The sequence below is a fragment of the Acinonyx jubatus genome, chromosome D2 (assembly GCF_027475565.1).
Source record: "Acinonyx jubatus isolate Ajub_Pintada_27869175 chromosome D2, VMU_Ajub_asm_v1.0, whole genome shotgun sequence".
Classification (NCBI taxonomy): domain Eukaryota; kingdom Metazoa; phylum Chordata; class Mammalia; order Carnivora; family Felidae; genus Acinonyx; species Acinonyx jubatus.
Genome location: NC_069393.1, coordinates 76,241,144 through 76,262,489, shown reverse-complemented (window position 1 = coordinate 76,262,489; position 21,346 = coordinate 76,241,144). Strand labels below are relative to the sequence as shown.

The window sequence follows — 21,346 nt, the reverse complement described above, 5'->3', positions numbered from 1 at the left end:
CATGTGACTCTGGACTTGTCCGACTTTCCCTTTGGTCACCTGTAAAATGCAACTTGGATCTTCCAGTTTCCCTCCAGCTATAATCAATGTTAAGGGCTCAAACTTAGAGACAAAGAGGAAGGAGGTGAACAGAGGGACTGGGAGCAGCTTCTGTCCAGGTTTCCCAGACGGGGCGCATTTGCTCAGTGGATCTCCATAAGCGGGTGAAGCCTGTGGCGGGTCGGGCTCTAGGGTGCCTGGCCTACCTGAAGCTCGGCAAGTAACTTGCAATGAGGGACTAGCAACAATGCACGAGACGAAGAGGACGCACCGGGCACGCGAGAGTCCGGCCGTGGCATCTACACAAGGAGGGCAGCTCCTGACCTATTTCCTGCTCCCGCTCTCCTCTGAGGAGAATGCCTGAGCCCAGGGCAGAGCCTGTGAGCAGGAGCCCCAGGGGACTCACCTGCCCAGCACAACCGGTCCTGTTTTCTCCAAGACCTCACAGCCTGAGCTCCTGATCAAAGTCCACGGCTGTCGTAGTCCACTCCCCAATCCCCAGCAAACCCTTCCTTCCAGTTCCAGCTACACCAACTTCAACAGGGCCCCTGAAAACAATCGTGAAGACTCGACTCTGAAACATGTTAAGTGATTAGGAATGGACGAAACCACAGATGAAACCCAGCCTTGGGACATGGCCCCAGACATTTCCAAAGTCACTTCCAAATACTACAATGAAAACAGCTTTTGAAATGTGGCCTCATAGAGAATCCCAGAGAAAGAAGAACACAGAGTTCTTTGCCTTCTAACAAATCTCCGCCCTCTTCTGGCATAAGACAGAAAACAGCACCAGGACCCTTGAATCTCCAGTAGAGGCTTGGGACGGCGGTAAACCCCACCCCCCACCCCTGCACACTGTCTCAGCGGCAACCGAGCCCCCTGGGGGGCCCTTCCTGACACTGAGCTCCTATTTCCACCTTGCCTGGAGTCACCCTTTCTCGCACTATCTCGGTTGTATTTAACCCATGGCCACAGGTCCTGTCCCAGCATCTGGCAGAGCTAGCAGATAAGAACAACAAGGATAACCCTCTGACGATGACGATGATGATGCCATTTTAAGGAAAGACCACCACTGAGAAGGACAACGAACACGGCCTGAGCTCCAAGGCAACAGCGTGCTGCAGAAAGCGCCCTCGGCCAGTGCGGGGAATCAGGACTCTGGAAGTCGCCCTTCGAGGACGTCCAGAGGCCAAGGAAGACTCACGCCGCGGGGGCCCGGGAGTCAAGGACGCCCGAGGGAAGCTCCGCGGGTCACGTGTTCGCCGCAGCCCTGAAGTGCGCTCGGCCCCGCTGACGTAACTATTCGAGAATTTAAAAGTCCCCAACTCGGAGGAAATGCAGTGCAGTTTTATGGCTAATCCACGCGCCGCCGCGGCCCGCCGGGGGTGACCCCGCGCGACCGGGTGACACCGCTCGAACTCGGGAGGAGCCCCCGCGGGGACCCCTCCCGGCGGGGACCCCACTGCGGGCGCTGACCCCGGTCCCGGACCCCAACTGCAAGCGGGGACTCCACCTATGGGCGGGGACCGCGGCACCGGGCACGCACCCCAACCGCGGGCGAGGACCCGGCCACGCGCGCGTACTCCGACCGCGGGCGGAGACCTCGACCCTGGGCGGGGACCCCGGCCGCGGGCGCGCACCCCGAGCGGTCTCAGCGCCGGAGCGAGCCTCCCGGGCACACTCCCGGGACCCGCCGGCCGCCCCGCAGACACACTCCTCTGCCAGCAGGGGCCACAAATGCGTGCTTCGCCTCTTTCCTGCCCGCAGCCAGTGCCTCCTGGGGAAAGCGGGGCGAGCTTCGGCTACCACTTCCAGCACGCCTTTGTCTGGCGGCCAAGGTCCTGGGGACGCCCGTCTCCTCCCTGACCCCGGGCGCCCGCCCACCCGCCCGTGGCCGCGGCGCACTTACCCGCCCGGGGCGATCGCGGATGACTCGCGCGGAGTCGCCTTCCTTCGGGGACGCGGCTGACTTTCCCGAGCCGAGCGGCGGCGCGCGGAGTCCCCACGGCCCGGCCCGGCGACGCAAACTTTCCCGGGGCAACGGCGCGGGGCGGGCGCGGGGGCGGCGCGGCCCCCCGAGGGTCGGGCAAAGTTGCAGCACAAAAGGCCAATGACTGGGAGCGCGGCGGCGGCCGGGCCAGGCTCCTCCCCCAGCTCTCGGCGCTCCGAGCGGCCCGCGCGCGGCCAGCTGCTCGCGCAGGGCGCCCGCCGCGCTCTCCTCCCGGGCCAGGAATGCGCGGGGCCGGCGGCGGCGCGCCCGGGAGCCCCGGGGCCCCGGCGGCCGCAGAGCGAGCGGGGGACGGGCGCAGCCGGACGGACGGGGCGCGGCCCGGACGCGGCTCCCGAACGCACCGCAGGCTACTTCCAGGAGCCTTTGAGTCATGACCACTTGTTACGGGTCTGAGTTTTTCCACGGCGCTTTCCACTACGCCTGGCAAAGGCGGGGAAGGCACCGTGCGAAATGCCTGAGGCCAAGGGCGGGCCCTGGGTCCCAACCCTGCGATCGGCACACAGCTTGGGAGCCGGGAGCAGGCCCCGGAAAAAGAAGGTGGGGATGAAATGGTGCCTCGCTTGTTCCTTGGAGCCAAATTCTGGCTCTTCTTTTTTCATCTGCGGAGACCGAACAACCCTGCCCGACCACAGATGCTTTAGAGTGCAGTGTGCTCTACAGTTTGCCAAACTTGATTGCCTTCTCCTGGGCGGTTGCCCTTGGAAGTAGGCAGAGACTAAAGCCAAGCCGCTTCCCGGTATTTCCAGGGAGCCTGTGTTTCCATTTGCGACTTGTTGGTTGTAATTTTTTCCCTTATAGGGCCCCAGAGCAACTCCTGCGCTAACATCGACCTCATACCCAGAAGTGGCGCTTACCTGCCTGTACCGCCCTGAAGGCTCACCCTTCCTCTGGCTATTTCTGCAGCGAGGCAGAAAGAAGGAAAAGAATTAAGAGCCTGTGGCTATATGTGGATGCCAGGCTTCCTATTTTAAGTTCGGTTTCAAGAAAGCATTGCTATATTTTATATGCAGGGACCAAAGGGCAAGAGACTCACAAATGACTCAACGCTTCCTTTCCTCCTCTTAAAGAAACAGATGCCCTTTGGGATGAGCACTGGGGTTGTATGGAAACCAATTGGACAATAAATATCATATATGAAAGAAAGAAAGAAAGAAAGAAAGAAAGAAAGAAAGAAAGAAAGAAAGAAAGAAAGAAAGAAAGAAAGAAAGAAAGAAAGAAGGAAAGAAAGAAAGAGATGCCTGAGGTTTGATGGCCCTGAATGAGAATTCCATGTAGAATAAAGAAATAGACTTTTATCACCTTCCACTAAAAAAAAAAAAAAATTTTTTTAAACACCATGCTTCTAAGAGCCACATTTCTGATGGAAATTTAAATCGATTCCTTGTTACAGACACCTAGGTGGCACCCAGGTGTCTCAGTCCGTTAAGTGTCTGACTCTTGTTTTTGGCTCAGGTTATGATCTCACGGTTTGTGGGATGGAGCCCCTTGTGGGGCTCTAGGCTGACAGCGCGGAGCCTGCTTGGGATTCTCTGTCTCCCTCTCTCTCTCTGCTCCTCCCCTGCTCACACTCTCTCTTTCAAAATAAATAAGTGAACAAAAAAAATTTTAAATAGACTCCTTGTTCACAATGGGTATTGTACCCATTTCGCAAATGTGGTAACCAAGACCAAAATCTTCTAATTTGTTTCAGTGTATACCATCCACTATTGGAAAAGCAGGAATTGTCTTTTCCAGTCTTGCCCAGTCTTCTGTGTCCTTGTGCCCTAATTCCAGGTCATACCTATTTATGGCAAAACAAACAAACAAAAAACGCCACTCTCTACCTTGTTAAGCTCAAGCATTCCAATTAGGCAAAGAGCTAAGATGAATTTGAGGAGCTGTCCCTTCCACGTGGAACCTGCTGGATGCATCTCTTTCATGACAAAGGAAGATACCACTGGGCTTTGAAAACCCACTGGTGTGGTCAGCCAAGTGATGTCCCTGCACTGAGAATGTCCACATCTTAAGCCCCACGGTCTATGAATACGTGAATTTACATGGCAAAGGGGAATTAAGATTGTAGATGGAATTAAGGTCGCTAATCACCAGACCTTAAAATAGGGAGATTATCCTAGATTATCCAGGTGAACCCCAAGTAATCACAAGGGTCCTTGGAAGTGAAGGAGGGGGGAAGAAGAGAGGTCAGGGAAAGAAGGGTGACAATGGAAGCACAGACAGACAGACACGTGAAGATGCTATGCTACCTTTGAAGGGCACCGTGAGCCAATGGATGTGGTTGCAGAAAAGCAAGGAAGTAGATTTTTCCCTAGGCTTCCAGAAAGGAACACACGCCTACAGACACCGTAATTTGAATGCAGTTAAGACCCGTGTCAGACGTTTTTACCTGCAGAACTATAAGAAAATAAATTTATATTGTCTTAAGCCACTAATTTTGTGGTAATTTATTACAACAGCAATAGGAAACCAAGGCGGTAGGTATCTGGTTATTATTGTGATTTACTCTTTGTTGAAGGATTTTATGAAAGTATCTTGAATTCTAGGAATGTTTCTAGCGTCTAACATTACTCACTGCAGATCACTCTGGCTGAGCAAGGCTTGTCCCTAGCACTCCTCCAAGGCATCTCCACGCTCAAACAGTGCTGTGGTGTTAGGCAACCGGCGGCCAGACAGAGCCATGGTCCAGTGTAGGATATACTCATTAGAAGACAAAGTCAAAAGGGCACCTGGGTGGCTCAGTCACTTAAGCGTCCGACTTTGGCTCAGGTCATGATCTCGCAGTTTGTGGGTTCGAGCCCTGCATCGGGCTCTGTGCTGACAGCTCAGAGCCTGGAGCCTGCTTTGGGTCGTGTGTCTCCCTCTCTTTCTTCCCCTCCCCTGCTTGTGCTCTCTCTCAAAAACAAACATTAAAAATTTTTTTTAAAAAAGAAGATGAAGTCAAGGGGAGCCTGGGTGGCTTAGTCGGTTGAGCCAACTTGATTTCAGGCTCTTGATTTCAGCTCAGGTTATGACCTCACAGTCATGAGATCGAGCCCCACATCAGGCTTGGTGCTGACAGTGTGGAGCCTGCTTGGGATTCTCTCTCTCTCTCTCTCTCTCTCTCTCTCTCTCTCCTTCTGTCTCTGCCCCTCCCCCACTGTCTCTCTCTCTTAAAATAAATACATAAACATTAAAAAAAAAGATGAAGTCAAGAGCTCCCTATATCACAGGAAATTGAGATTCAAATCCCACCACCCGATGGAGTTGACCCACACCAGAAATTCTCAGCCGGCCCACACGGTTCTGGTCCCAGCCACAGCCAGACATGCTGCCCAGCCCGCAAAGCTGAAGCTATAGTGAATGTGCACTCCCTGTCTCCTCCTGCTGGTACAGAGGAGGAAAGATGTGTGCTTGTGCCTTGGGACTTGGGATACCCGGAGACTATAGAAAAAGATGGAATCGCAGGCAGGAAGCACGTGCCTTAGTAACTGCATCCAGGACTGAATCTTCACATCCGAAGGATTTCTTGGGTCTAAGTACAGGGCCAAGGCCTCCGCAGAAATGCTGTCTGTATGAGTGTTTTCAGCACTGTTTCGGCTGCTGCAGTGCAGCCGCTGCTAATCTCTCTTCTAGGGTTTCTGGGGTTACCTTAAAGGCTGCCCGGGAGGCACCCATAGTACCTATGACCAGAGCTCTCCCACTGTTATTTGTCATTATCTTTGGGTTCCACACAAGATTTTGTTTGGAGAGAAGGTTCGTTTGGAGAGAAGCTGGGGGGCGGGGGTGGGGGGGATAAAATGTGCCAACACTGCTTTAAAGAAAAGAACCATTGCTTTTGGAATCCTGGCATCCCACCTGAGTCTCAAGAAGGAGAGTGACACCCAAGGTCAAAGGCTGCACCGGGACCGGGCAGGTTTCCCGGAAGGAGATTTTTTTTTTTTTTTGAAATGTAAGTAGAACGGTATAATGATATGTATCTTACCCGATTTTAGTATTATCAAGTCATGGCCATTTCTGTTTTGTTCCCATGCTCACTTCCCCGTTGCTACCCAGATTATTTTTGAAGCAAATCCTAGATATCAACATTGCATCTGTTAATATTTCTTTTTTTTTAATTTTTTTTAACATTTATTCATTTTTGAGAGACAGAGAGACAGAGCATGAGTGAGGAAGGGGCAGAGAGAGAAGGAGACGCAGAATCCGAAGCAGGCTCCAGGCTCCGAGCTGTCAGCACAGAGCCCGACGCGGGGCTCGAACTCACGAACTGCGAGATCATGACCTGAGCTGAAGTCGGATGCTCAACCGACTGAGCCACCCAGGGGCCCCTGCATCAGTTAATATTTCTGTTTGAATCTCCAAAAGGCAAGGACTGGGAAGGGAAATTTTGAAGCCTAACTCTTCCTTCCTTTTGCTCTCTCGGCCTCCCCGCAAAGGGATCAGCATTGCCGAAGGATTGCCTACGGTCTGTCAATGAGACCACCACAAACACCAGACCTATCGTCTGAAACTCAGTGCCCGTGAGACTCACTGGTCTATTGTTAAAGTGCTCCCAGAGATTCTGGTTCAGCAGGTCAGGGAAGGGGAGGCTCAAGAATGTGCATGTTAGCAAGCATGTTCTGGGCGGAGACGCTTTCCAAACCACACTGCGAGAAACTCTGAAGCAAAGTTTGGCGGCGAGGGTCACTGGTAGTCTCCAAAAGTGAGGTTCCCTCTCCCTATTTACTGACTTGCTTATGTTCCAATAATCGTGACACATGTGACATGTGACCCTCGGCCAGTGAGACAGAAAGGGAAGTCAGCTGGGCTTATGGAGACACTGTCCTGAGTCTTCAGAGAAGACACAAGATGGTGTATCTCCCACCCAGATGTCCCCCTGCCTCTTGATGTGGTCTCGAGGGCTCATGCTTGGTGTTGCCGCAGGCAGCTTGAAACGATGACCAGGAGGACATCAGCCAACAGACCACATGTGGGTAGAAGGGGGGATGAAATGAGCTAATGAATTACTCGACCTTAACAGTGCCCTGCCTCTGGACTCCCTGCGGGTGAGGGGATGGACCTATTATGGCCGAGGTTTTCTTGTATCGGGCCATCTGTTACTTGCATCCTGAAAAGCATCCTGACGGAACGATCAACTTCAGTGATGTTGAGAAGTGCTCATTTGTTGAGAAGATACCAAACCTAAGGCTGCAGAGAGGGATGGCAAGCCACAATAAAGCAAATGAAAGACCATTTGCCAAGGGAGCCTTCTGGACTACAAAAGGCAAATTGGTGCCTAGGAAACACCCCTGCCCTGTCCACTAAAGAAGGCTTGGCTACCTGTTTGCAGTTTCCTTTAATATTCTGTTGTGGCAATGGTATTTTGCTGTGGCTGAGAAGTGACAAGCCACACGAACATGGAGAGCCAGGCTAGAAACCTGTGCCCAAACTTGCCCGACACAAAAATACCTGCAAACTAATAAAATATTCCCTGAGCATCTACAATCACTGTCCCGGGTGTCCACGGGGGGACAAAACCGTATAAGGCAGGACCCTGCCTGGAAAGACGGGCTCAAGCTGGAGAGGCAACAAACAGGAGCGTGGAACCAGGAACACCAGCCGACCCCAGGGGTAGCTGGCATTTGTGGCTGAAGAAGGAGAGGGTACAGTGCATATACTAGAAGTCATTTTTTATGGGCACCTGGCTGGTTCAGTGGGAAGAGCACACAACTCTTGAGCTCGGTTGGGGTTGTGAGTTCAAGCCCCACGTGGGGTGTAGAGGTTACGTCAGTAAATACAACTGAAGTTATTTCAGTAGGTTGAAAGGAACTTCCATTCTATCCCAAGACTTGCTTCTGCCCCACTGGACCAAGGGCCCCTCCCTGGACTGCCAATGCCACAATTGGATACACGGAGAAATCTGGGAAATAAGGCCGGACACTAGAAATACGCAGGGCTGGCTGGTTAACCGATGGGGAGTACGTGATATCTCCCTGGACAAAGAACACACTCACTCTTTGCTGGGGGTGTGGGTCTAAATGGAAGTTCATGTATCTGACTTGTTGGCGGGCACCCGAATAGGAGCTCAGGAACACTGAGCCCCTGAATGTTGTCCTCATGGAATAACAGGGCCTCTGGTCGGGGCACCTACGTGTAGCCAGACGTTGTAAAGTTGGATACACTCAAGGAGTTTCGTTCAGCCCATCAAAATCACTTATTGAGTACCTGCTATGTTGGGGCCCTGTGCAAGGTCTCTGTGTGCACTCCTAAGGTCAGACGAGGGAATGGCTACTACACGATAGGGGCAAAAAGGGAATATTTCATCAGCCCTGCAAGAGGTCCGGGGAGATTTTCCAGAAGAGGGAATACTTAAGGTGAGTTGTAGAGTATAAAAAGGTGTTACCGTATTAAGATTACTCCTCTTGGGATATTTTAATAGTCACGCACTTAAAGCATATAACGAAAGAAACGTAATTAGCACACCAAACCTCTAACTTCCCAGAGATTCCCCGGGACAGAACAAAATAATACAAGGAAATACAAATGGAGCAGTAGAAAGACAAACAGTGAGTAGATAGTGATATGAGCGGTCTATAGATAAGGTAAGTCTTCAAGGTGGTACATCACTAAATGACATTGCTGAAATGTTGAGCTCAGAAAAGAAGGAAAGGGGGCAGGTAGTGAGCATGAAACCTATTCTTGAATCTACCGAGGAACATTTTGTGATAACGAAGTCTATGATTAGCTCATTCAACAAAGATTTCTTGAGCACCTTCAATGGGTTAGGTCCTCCTAGGTGCTGGCAGACAGGCGTGGACAGAAGTGACAAACCCCCTGCCTCGCGGAGAATACCTTCGGGATCCAGGCTGGTGGCCACCTACATCAATTGCCAAACGAAAGGCAAAGATGATTAGGGCCTTGAGCTGTTTTTGTCTTCTAATGCCTGTGTGCTGTCTCTTGAACCAGAGTGTGGTCGGCTTGTGGGCAGAAAACCTAGTCTCCCCCAGTGCTGCCCCTGCACGGGCTTTGTCCCTGCTGTGCTGACTGTCGGCCCAGGGCTCATCCCTGCCACCTTTCCCCTCCCCTGGCAGAAGGGTCCCCTCCCCCAGGACCAGCCTCCCTCAGCCTTTCCAGCTGGGACCTCACGGCACCTTAACGTCCTTCTTCTGCAGCAAGACAGATCTCAAGGCTTCCCCCAGCCGCCAGAGACCCAACCCAAAAAAGCACGCTCACCTAACAGGTGATCCCCTCAGCTGCCAGCTGGGAAAGGTGGCAAAGATACCCCCCACATGACGGCTTGCTCTCTGCCTTCCCCACTCAACCATCAGATAAAGGAAACCAAAAAGGCAACTGAAAAACTTTTTTAAAACTATAGTACTCGTTAACATTTGCGAGCATTTTGCTACCCAGCGGGCACTCTGCTAAGTGGCTTTTGTCTCTTCTCTCGTTTAATGCTCCTATGAGCCTTTGTGGCTATTGTCTTTAGCTGACAAAGGAGAAAACGGACCTGGGGGTCTCTATCCCAGCTGGCATCCAGCAGAACTACGTTCACACACAGGCTGTGTGTTTGTGAACCCAAACCCCTAACCAGTCCACACTGACCAAGACCTAAGCTTCAAGTTATTTAAAAAAAATTTTTTTTTAATTTATTTTTGAGACAGAGACAGAATGCGACCAGGGGAGGGGCAGAGAGAGAGAGGAAGACACAGAATCTGAAGCAGGTTCCAGGCACAGAGCCCCATGTGGGGCTTGAACCCACGAACCATGAGATCATGACCTGAGCCAAAGTTGGAGGCTCAACCAACTGAGCCATCCAGCCAGGCATCCCTAAGTTACTTGTATATGCTCTGAACCTGTCAGCTGAAAATATGCCATGAGGAACCCAGGACCAGTGCCTGGCTATGTCATGTGAGTTCAGCCATCATGCTAATAGAATAAGATGTACTTCATAGTGAACTCTGAGGAAGTTCTGTCGTTGTTATTTGTCAGTTTTTTCTAGAAGGAATCACAGCTCTGGGCTTCTCAGAGAAGTCCTCGCATTCCACAAAGGGCTGTCCAAGCGGCGAGGTACATTCCTGAACTGCAACCCATCAAAACTTAGCTGTATGGGCGGAGAGAAATATTTGTAAGGCGGAATTCAGGCCTTCAAAAAATTCAGCCATTACCTCCGCCCATGCTAAAATGAAATGTCAGCCTGAACTCAAAAGACGTGCAGGAAATGTATGGGGCAGCTTTCCACAGGACTCCTTGACCTCGTCGAGAATTTCTAGACAGGGCCTTGGAATTTTCCTTGAGTGCACACAAAACCCACGTTGCCAGAACCTGTGCTCAGCTCGGCCCGCATTTGAACTTGGCCTTGTCCTAATTTTGTGTGAGTCACTGACCAAATGGGAAGGAAAGCTTTGCCTGCTGGACTGTCTTCCTGGGCAGAAAAGTAATCTTCTTCAGGAGTCAGAGTCCAGTATCGGTGTGATATCGGCATAATGGTTAAAAAATAAGACATTTGATGAACAGCTGTGGTGTTGTGAGGGCCCGGACGGCTGGGAGTGAGGGGTGGTTACAGGGTGCGGTTCAGTCTACACAGATGTCCCATTTCCCCCCCAGACAACATCAGCATCTGCAGCCCGAGTCTTTGATTGGTCTCTATACTCCTTAGACCAGCTCAAAGGTTCTCAAACTTTGCCACACAATCGAATCACCTGGGGAACTCTCAAAGTGCCCTGTGCCCCAGCCACACCCCTATATCGATTAAATCAGAAACTCTGGGAGCCCCACCCAAGCATCAATATTTTTTACAGCTCTCTAGGAGATTTCTGTGCGCAGCCAAGGTTGAAGCCAGTGCCCTAGATCCTTGCCACTCACAGGGTGGCCCGTGAACTTAGCAGCGTCTTGAGCTCTGATGTGTGAATAAGTCACCCAACACCTTGTATGATGCTGATTCTGACTCAGCAGGCCTGGGGTAGGACCTGAGAGTTTCTGCCTGTCCAACAGGCTCCTGGGTGATGCTGAGGCTGTGAGTTTAGGGAGCCACATTGGGAAGAGCACAGCCCTAGAGCAGTGGCTCTCTGGGACCAGCCTTGCCCACTGGGGGACATTTGGCAGTTAGCTGGGGACATTTTCGATCGTCTGACTTGGAAGATGTTTCTGGCATCTAGTACTGCTTAAACATCCTACCGGGTGCAGGACGGCCCTCCACAACAACTACCCAGGCCCCGACGTCGATGGTGCCGAGGATAAGAGTCCCTGCCCCCCATCTCCTAGCACAGGACCTCTATGTAGGAGGCCCTCGGCTGGAGGGAGGGAATAAAGGCACGAGCGAATGGCTTATCGCCACCGTGATTTTGTTGTTTAGTGGAACTAACCTCGTCAACAGATAGCTTTCGAGGGATGTAGACACACCATCTACCCGCTGGACAAGATACAAGTGATCTACAAACATCCGTCGAGGGCCTACTATGCGCAGCCTACTGTGCTAAAAAAATAAGACCAGGCCCACACCTTGCTGCTCGCTCTTAAAAGTGCCAGCCCCGAGCAAGCACTTCCCACTCACTATCCTGCTGAATCCTTGAGAGGTAGGGGCTAACTTTATAACCATTTTATAGATGAGGAAACTGAGGTTTCAAGTGATTCAGCAACCCGACTGAGTCTCTGAGTCCCCGTCCCAAATAAGTGCCAGATTTGAACCCAGGTCTGTCTGGCTCAGACACCCACGCTCTTCCGTAAAGGATGAACTCCTATATGAGAAACTGTAATCTATTTGTCCCGGTCTTAAAATCGTGGTCAGGTTACAGAAAAGACTGTTGATGCTTGGGTAGGGGGTAGGAGGGAGGGACTCCTGCAGAGCTGGAGGGTTGAGAGAGCTTCACAAGCCCCACATTTGGTCTTGAACAGGAAAGTGGTCCCGAGAGGGCTGATGAGGAGGGGGAGGGGGAGGGGGAGGCAGAGGGTCACCCTGGGGACAAGGGCTTGTGATTCTGCTCAGCATCTCTGAGCCGTGCTGAAGTTCCTGCCTCAAACCTGTGAAGTCTGCATCTGCCTCTGTATATATTTACACCTTTCTCCACATTTTTATGTCAAACGAGAAGAGATTTAGAAGGGAAGGCACAGAATATCCCTCACTGGACTTGGCCGATGGCTTTTCAGAACTGGGGGAAGGAGTGGAAAAGTGTCACCAGCTCCCCCCGTCGGGTCAGTTAGAGCTCCCAACCCCAGAACGTGAGGGGAGCTCCTGAAAAGCAAAACGTGCCCCCCATGGGGGGCCATCTGGACCCAATAATTACTCTCCGCCGAAGATAAAATAGGAACCAAATAAGAGGTATAAACATCAACTCAACACGGAGCCTGGTGGTTTCTACCAAACAAGCTTCCCATCTTCGTGCAAAAACAAAACTAAACCCTGCAATGATCGTTAAGAGGGTTTTACCTCCCAAGACCTCACGGCCCAACTGTTTGTAAAGAAAACTTGTAGAGAAACCACTCTGAGGGTTTTCTAGTAAACTGCTCACACAGACACAGTCAGCGAGAAGGAGACGGAGCTCAAGTTTCGACAGAGCTTCCTCTAGAACTCTCGCCCAAGACTGCCCTCCCCATCAGCATCCGCACGCTCCCCAAGTCGTGGCCAATTAGAGAATCCGTGAGCGTTCCTCCAGCTTGCGTTGCGCAGCAGGTTTTCTGCAATCTGCCTGCAAATGCCACCGGCCACAAGCGAAGGAAAAGCCAGAGCCAGCAGGACACAGAGGCTGCGACGTAACTTGTTTTTGCAAGTAAAAGCTAAAGTAAGCTGGCATATGTGGTTTTCTCAGACGTGATCCAAGGACAAGATCACTTCCCACCACTTCCACCCCTCTGCAGAAAACAATCTGGAACATCCGTTGGTACCAGGCTCACCTGGGTGGCTTGCTGCACTTGGCAGAGTCAATGCTTGCTCACTCCAGTGCCAGGGGTTGCAAAGAGCATGGTCTTGAGGCCAGAAGAACCATATTCAAAACAAGTCGGACCAGTGGCCCCCTGACAAGCTGTGTGTCCTTAGGGAAGTCACACACCTTCTCTGGGTCTTAAGCGTCTCGACTGTAAAACGAGGGAGCTGAAGGTCCGGCAGTCCTTCTGGTTGCGATATTTCATGACTATGAATCTCTGAGCCAGGCGTGAGGCGGTACCCGTCTCAAGGCTGAGCATCCCTGCTACCCAGAGGAGCTGGCTTCCCAGGTGGCCCGGAAAGGCCGTCTGGCCTAGAGCTGAGACCTCACGCCCAGGCTTGGTACTCTCCGCCCTCCCACCCCGCCCCCAAAGTCTCGTTTTCTGCCAACTCTGGCCATGCATGTTCAAACACCAGGTGCTCGGTCACTTGCCAGGAAGGGTCTCCTCCTGCAGCCATTGTGCTATGATGTCTGGCAGTTAGGCAAGGACAGACAACTTTCAGCCCCGCCCCTTCCTCTAGGAGGTTTGGGATGGGCCAGCAGCTCAAAACGATGTGCCAGAAGAGTCGGGGCAATCTGTCCCATAAGATGCACTCGGAGATGCGTTCTGCTGGTGTAGCCCCAGCCGGGCTCACCCACACAGGCGCTCCCTCCCTCCTGCAAATGTTGGGTTTCAGCTACTTTACAGCCACTCTTGGCAAGAGGTTAACCCCAAAGCCCTAGTTCCCCAAGGAAAAGAATGCATTCCGCATGTGAGCTGAATGGTCTGACCTTGCGTCAAATATAATGTTGCAACATTGAAGCCACCCCGGTGGGGAGGCTGGTGGCTGAGGGAGGAGAAGAATCTTTAGAGGGTAGTGACGGCCGTGGTCTAAAGAATCCAAGGCAGATGCAAATGAACTGCAGCACATCTCTGCTAGTTTGTGTGTCAATGAACCCGTGTTGCCAAGTAACCTGCCTTAGTAATAGTGTTATCACCGGGCACTGGGTGGCTTAGTCGGTTAAACGTCCGACTTCGGCTCACGTCCTGATCTCATGGGTTCGCGGCTTCCAGTCCCGCATCAGGCTCTGCACTGACAGCTCAGAGCCTAGAGCCTGCTTGGGATTCTCTGTCTCCCTCTTTCTCTGCCCCTCCCCCACAGCACACTCGCTCTCCCTTTCTCTCTCTCAAAAATACACATTTAAAATATAATAGTATTACAGTCATTCAAATTATGATGGAAATAATAATGATAGTAATAATAAAAACAATTACCCCTGATATTTAAGTGCTTACTGTGTGCCAGGCAGGAACTCTGCTAAGCTCTTTACATATATTATTTTCATGTAATCTCTGTAATATCTCCATGTGGGAGGCCCTAGCGTCATACACACTTTACAGGCAAGGAAACTGAGGCTCAGTGTGGCTAAGCAAATTGCTTTGAGGCTAAGAGTCTAATGTCAGAGCCCAAAGTGAGGCCCAGCATCTGCCTCTAAGTCCCGTCTGACCTGATTTTCCAGGACAGGAAGCCTCCAACTCACCTGATAGCGAGTTGGGTTGAATTATTCAGCAAGCACTTATGGAGTGCCCACTGTGTGCCATGCCGAGTATCAGGTGCTGAATAACCAAGAGCCTCGTCTGCGAGGCTCACATTCCCAAAGAAACAAGATCGTGACTTACTCTCTCGGCCACAGGCCAAGACTCCCCCCTCTCTCGAGACGACCACCAAGCACGTATCTGAGCAAGCACCCCTAAACAGAGAATTCAGAATCATAACCCAACTCCTGATCCCGTGCTGGAGGAGGGACGAGGTACAGACCCCTGGAAAGCACTAGTGAGGAGACAGGAGCTGGTGAACAACCTGATCCCTCCGGAGTGGGTGAGCACTGAGCTAAGAGTCAATAAATCGCTGCGCTACTCACCTGCAGCCGGTCAACCCAACTACCAATTTACCCCAGCCCTCTTTCCAGTGGCAGAGCCTGTGTGCGGAGACTTTGGCTTCCCTTCTAAGCACCCGGCCTGGGTGCACGTTTGTGGGGTGACTGCTGAGCCACTTGTGGGGGGTGGAGCTGCCTGCGGGGTTCCCTGCAGCTCAGGGACCTTGTTCATGGGCTCTCTAGGAGCCGACAGGCCCCAGCTCTATACTAGTCATAGCCACCAGCTATTGAAAGCTGGCTTGGTGCAGAGTACTCTGTGTCTTGCTTCCTGCAATCCCCATTTAAATGCCCCTTTAAGTCCCAGGAGACATCGGTGGCCCCATTTACCTGTGAAGAAGCCAAGGCTGGGAGTAGTCGCAGGACCGACCATCTGGGCCCTGAGAGTAAAGATCTGCATTTGAACTCAGGTGGCCTAATGTGCCCCCTCCCTCTGGTCTGATTTCATTTTCAGCCTCACTTCTGGCCCCTCCTCCTCTGGCCCTCCAGGCTGGCCTGGGGCAGCCTCGGGGGCCCTGCTCTCCTCCTTCCCCAGGATGGTGGGGGTGGGGGGGTCCTGGCCTGAGAACTCACAGCTGACCCACGTCCGCCAGGCACAGTGGCTCACCTGACCCGCTCCCAGGGCATAGAGGCACCCCTCCCCTGAGGTTTCTATTCCCAACCACCCTCTGCCCACTTTGCAAAAGGAAAGGCCATTAAAAGTATCAGTACCCAGACGGGTGCCAGCGCCTTCCCTGGAAACAGAAACACTTTCACAGTCAGTGTCTGAATCAGCAGGCTGCTAAAATATTTAACGCCGGGGCGACTTAACAGGCCCTGTGCAGAAAGGGGAGGCCGAGGGGCGGTTGGCTGGGGCTGCTGCCCCCGCACACCCATGGGTAGCCTCCCCTACCTGCCACTTTCAGGACGAGGACGATGCAGAGACACAAAAGCAAGACCCATCTCTGCCCTGAGCCCATTTCTGCTCCCTCACGGGCGTGGCCAGTGGGGCTGGGTGGGCAGGGAGGGTTCTAGGTTAAGTGCCACTGTTTAGTCCGGGTTACCTGAGGCTCCCTCATCAGGCTGCGGCGTGAGTCACACTGGCCAAGCCGAGGCCTCTGGCTGGCCCAGCGGCAAACCTCCTTGGCTCAGGGGCTAGAGACGCCTTCTGCTGATCAGTGTTGCCGGGCGGTTGCGTGTGGCTATGCCCGAGTCTCCACTCTGCAGACAGGGCCGCCTGGCTTTCCCACTTGCAGAGCCCAGGGCAGCAAGAAGGAAACTAACGCTCACTCACCACCACCAGGCGCTCCGCCACCGGGCAGGGCTTCACGCACAGAACGTCGCGGAATCCACACCGGCTCTCATGGTGACAATCTCTTCCGCGTACAGGAAGAAAGTATGTTTTAAAGTTGGGCCGCCCCACCCAGAAGCCACTAGCCCCACTTGGCTCCTCCCAGCTTCAATTTTCAGTAAGCAAAGTTGAGTACAATTCACCGTTCGGTTCCTCAGTGACCCTGAACCACGTTGCCCTGAAACTGACCCTCGATTTTCAGGTGACCTCATTCCAGGTGCTCAGTAGTCACCTGTGGCTAGCGTCCGCCATTCCGGACAGCAGAGACAGAGGACCCTTCCATCATTGTAGAAAGTTCTTGTGGACAGCGCCCATGTAGAGAGGAACTTCTCCCAGATCCCACCTGGCCACTAAGTGAACGATTCGGGATCTAAGCTCACGCATGGAAAACTTTCCAGAAAAGAGGTTCTGGTCCCAGCTTCGGGTCTCATTAGCTCTCTGACCTTGAGCAAGCCGTGTCATCTGTCTGAGCCTCCACTTCCTCCTCTGCGACAGGCGTCTACAAACAGCACCTACTGAGGGTTGAGCTGTCAGAGAAAGAAGATGCTGGATGCGAAGGTACTTTGGCCCAGAGGGAGGAATAAGTGAGAGGAGGCTCATACTGAGTTCTTGTTTGGGGTCAGACACTCCAAACAGAGTGGCTCATGCAATCCTAACAATGCAGGGAGTGCTATGTGCTCCTGTTTTACAGGGGAGTGAACAGGTTCAGAGGATGCTGCCCCCAAGGTCAGAGAGCTAGAACTTGAGCTGGACCTTGAGGTCTGTCCACTTTGAGGCCTGTGCTTGTCCACGCTAGAACAGAGAGAACTCTTCTCTCCCAGACCTAGAAGCAGATTTTGGGGGTGGCTGGCATTGCCGGGAAACACAGCCCCCCTCCCCTGGGGAAGGGTCCTTGGCTCAGTTCAGGCATGGGAGGGGGGCGGAATGTGCCATCAGAGGCCAGCAGGGCCCAGAATCTGGTACCAGCACTCTGCCAGTTAGCTTCTTCTCCCTTCCCTGTTTTGAGCCCTCGGGTTCCCTTCCAGCAACAATCAGCCAGAGTCTAAAATGTCCATTTCTTGGGCCGCCTGAGCGGCTCAGTCAGTTAAGCATCCAACTCTTGATTGCGGCTCAGGTCGTGATCTCACGGTTTGTGAGATCGAGCCCCGAGCCAGGCTCTGTGCTGACAGCATGGAGCCTGCTTGGGATTATCTGTCTCCCTTTCTCTCTGCTCCTTCCCTGCTCCTGCTTTCTCACCCTCCCTCTTTCTCTCTCTCTCTCTCTCTCTCATTCTGTCAAAATAAATAAACATAAAAAAAAAAATAAATAAAATATCCGTTTCTCCATCCCTGCGGCATCCAGGTCCGTGCAGTGGGTCTTCTGCCCATGGCAGTAATGAGAGGTTCCAGGAAGAGCAGCCAGGCCACTGTGGACACATTCATTTGGAAAATCACCGCCCAGCCCCGAAATTGACCCTGGTTTTTCAAGCGGCGGTGAGCGGCTCTTCCCCGTCTTGGGTCCAGGTGCCGCATGACAGAGGCCACCCGGCAGAGGGGCTCAGAAACCCAGAACAGCCAGAGGCCGAGGCAGCAGAGCCAGCCCGCTGTGGCCGAGGAGGCTCCCCTGTGGACGCCCCACAAGCCAGCTTTCCGAAGCGACCTGGCGTTTCTCCAAAGCTTCACCTCCAGGAAAATGCATTTTAATTACGGAACACAAAGGCTTCACAATAGAAAGGCTACATTGTAAAAGGTCCTGTGACTTTTATATGTGATGGCTCACAATGACTGAAGTTGTGGATGCTACTATAAATGCACGTCATTTGTAGAGTCCTCAGATCCTATGGACCTTTGAACCACGCACCAAGCCCCCCGTGAGCCAAGTGGTGTCAGATATGATAGACGCGGAGGGCGTAGACAGGCCGGACAGCTGGAAACCACTCTTCTCCAGTGTCAGACTCCCTGGGGCCGTCACTATCGCACATATTGTGGAATTCCACACAGCGTGTCACTATTCCACGAAATGTGACCGTGGTCACATTTTCCTTTTGCTTAATTGCCGGGATGCTTTTGAATAAATACATAGAAAATTATAATCGCGGTTCCCATTTTCATTACCATTATTTATTTATTATGTGGTATCTTACCATATACGAGGCGTCATACCAGATGTTTTAGAAACATTCTTTTTTTTTTTTTTAAGACACGTTCTAATTTTATCCTAACTCCAACCCTAACAGAAAAGTGTTTTTTGGGTTGTTCCCCCCCCCCCCATTTGATAGGTATGAGAAGATCGAAAAGCTAAGCAGTGCATCCAAGGCCACACGGCCAGTAAGAGGCCGCTGGGATGTGAACGGGCGTGTCTCGCTCTACTGTCTCCTGTTTGGGAAGAGCGTAGCTCCAAGTAAGAGGAGTGCCAGAGCAAGTCTGTAACAGCCCGACCCTTCTCAAAAGGAAGTTTAAAATAATAGAACCAAAGTAACACAAACCCGAACCCAGAAGGATCTCAGCAGAGAGAGGGATCTGTTGTCCTGGCTTTATCTCCTAAGAGAACTATGCTCGAATTCTTTCTCTCTCTCTCTTCCTTAATTTACACAGCTGCAGCCATCCTCAAAACCTTATTCTTAAACTCGAAAACATGGTGTCACAGCTGGTAATTTTAGAAGGAGGAGGAGGAGAGAGAAGGAAGAAAGGGAGACCAAGTGGGAAGCAAGGGTGGGAGGAAGGGTAAAAACCAGCTCCAAGCCCACGGTCAGGCCAGCTAGGACTTCCTCGGCACAATGCCAGCCGTCTCCCTCCCTTCCCCCTCCTGACCTCCCTCAACTTTTCAACCCGACTGCCCTTCGCGGGCTAGCCTAGGTTTGATCTAGGACCCTGAGCATCTGGGAATCATTTAATTCTCTCAACACACACTAATAATTGGAAATGATAGCTTTCCAACTGTTTCCCCCAAATGGAAAAGAAAAAGACCCTTGTAAATAAATATTCAGCAAAAAGCAAGCTTGGTGATATCCAAGATGTTTTTGGATTTAGTTTCCCGAGCTGGGTAGAGTTGGATTTAGTCTTCCAGAACTACATACCTGGCCATCAGCGGTATGTCATCAAAATGCCAGATTCTTGATTTTTCAGCCACGAGGAAGAGAGTCAGATGTGTACAAAGTTGAAATCAAATGGAAGCACCTTGTGTAGAGTAATCTAAAGATGAAGTGAGGCTGTCTGTGGGCGCCACACTCTCCCACAGGCAGAGACCACACAAGGGTAGGAATCAACTCCTGCTTCTTGGAACCGGGTGCCCACGGACCCCTCAGGCGTGGGGTGATGGCAAAGCCACAGGATACCCAAAGCACACCCACCCGCAGTGCCCATATGGCTTCAAAATGTGGGAAATAAAGCGATAACCATACCTGTGCTCCTGACATCTACATACGTATGGGCGTGGGGTATCAAACCATCCTGTCACTGAGACAGAAAAGAGACACTTCTAAGACACTGAACCTGATCACGGTATCGCTCTTTTCAAGTCTACAGAATCTTCAAAATTCAATCCATTCAACAGAAGCACGTCACCCGATGACCAACGAGAGAGTAGAAAATTTGGTTTTGATTTGCCTCGCTCTTACCGTAGCAACTCGAAACGTTAGATTTTTTAAATTGGAATACAAAACAGCATGGCACACGGTGAAAGATACTCATAAGGTTTGGCAATCACATACCGTCCCCAAAACATCCAAGTTGAAGCAGAGCCCTGTGGGCTACACACTAGGGGTGAGAAAGAATTCACTCTGTTCAGGCATTAAGATATTTTAGCAGACAAAGAATTCCGTACTAGAAAAGAAAGATAGCCAGGTTGGAACGTCAACTTTAGGAGAACAGTCTGCATGGGAAGAAACGGGGGCCGTTCAGTTCACTGCACGAGGAAAGGCCACCCCACAGAGAAAGGTAACAGGGAACCTGACAGCCACTGAGCGCCAGAATGTACCAGTATGTCACTGGAATCTGTGATTTCAGCCCTCACGGCAACTCCACGAGGCAGGCACTGTTGTCCTCCCCATTCTACAGATGGGAAAAGTGAGTTTATGTACGTAACTAAGGGGCAGAGCTGGGGTGTGAATCTGGGGCCCCTGCTCCAAACTTGATCACCACCCCAGCTCCTGGTAGCGTCTGCTGTAGTGTGGCCACCCCACTTGCCCCAGACTGCCACTGAATGTCACCTTTGCGTGCCACACCTGCTCTGTCCGGGGTGTGCGCCCCCTGGCCTTGGCGGAACTTTCTCTGAGGCCTGCCCAGATCCACAGTACGGCTCCCTGGTGGCAAAAGGATTCACCAGGGGCACTGAGCCTCCTCCTCAAGGCAAAGAAGTGTTTCTAACGTTTGTATTAAAATTGTAGGAATGGGGGCGGGGCAGGTGGCTTAGTCGATTGAGCGTCTGACTCTTGATTTCGGCTCAGGTCGTGATCTCGCAGTTTGTGGGTTCAAGCCCCATGGGGGGCTCTGCCCTGCTGGTGCAGAACCCACTTGGGACTCTCTCTCCCTCTCTCTGCCCTTTCCCTACACACACACTCTCTCTCTGTTTCTCAAAATGAATACATCACCTTTTAAAAAACCTCGTAGGGGAGCACCTAGGTGGCTCAGTGGGTTAAGCAACCAACTTCGGCTCAGGTCATGATCTCGCAGTTTGTGAGTTCAAGCCCCGCGTCGGGCTCTGTGCTGACAGCTCAGAGCCTGGAGCCTACTTCAGATTCTGTGTCTCCCCCTCTTTCTACCCCTGCCCTGCTCACGCTCTGTGTCTCTCTGTCTCTCAATAATAAACATTAAAAAAAAATAAAAAAAATAAATAAAAATAAAAAACCTCGTAGGAACGAGGTTGCTGGGCAGAGAGATGTGGGCGTTTGGGGTCCCCGTGGGAATTTTTGGACTTCTGGATCATTGTCGACAGGTGTCAGAGCTCTGGGAGGGGCTGTGGTGTCCAGTAGGACAGCATGTGGCCGTTGAACGCTTGGTATGTGGCTGGTCCAAATTGTGTGTTGTGGCACTAAAATACACACCAGCTTTCAAAGACTTAGTATGAAAACGAGAATGCAGACCATCAAATTAATCATCTTTGTATCAGTCACATGTTAAAATGATAATATTTGTGATATATTGGGTTAAACAAACTATATTAGTGAAACCCATGGTACCTGGTTCTTTTTAGTTTTGGATGCGGCTA

At 51.8% G+C, this 21,346-nt stretch overlaps 1 protein-coding gene across 21 annotated transcripts in view; it reads right to left on the bottom strand.

The window, feature by feature from the left end:
* Nucleotides 1-21,346, bottom strand: part of TACC2 (transforming acidic coiled-coil containing protein 2) — a 210,728-nt gene that overhangs the window by 122,160 nt on the left and 67,222 nt on the right. Inside the window, exon 1 of one of the 21 annotated variants that reach the window (XM_053207330.1) lies at nucleotides 1,949-2,227. The exons of the other annotated variants lie outside the window; for them this stretch is intronic. The gene's annotated coding sequence lies outside the window, so the exon portion shown is untranslated. Of the gene's footprint in view, nucleotides 1-1,948; nucleotides 2,228-21,346 lie in introns of those variants that run through there. 21 annotated transcript variants of the gene reach the window in all.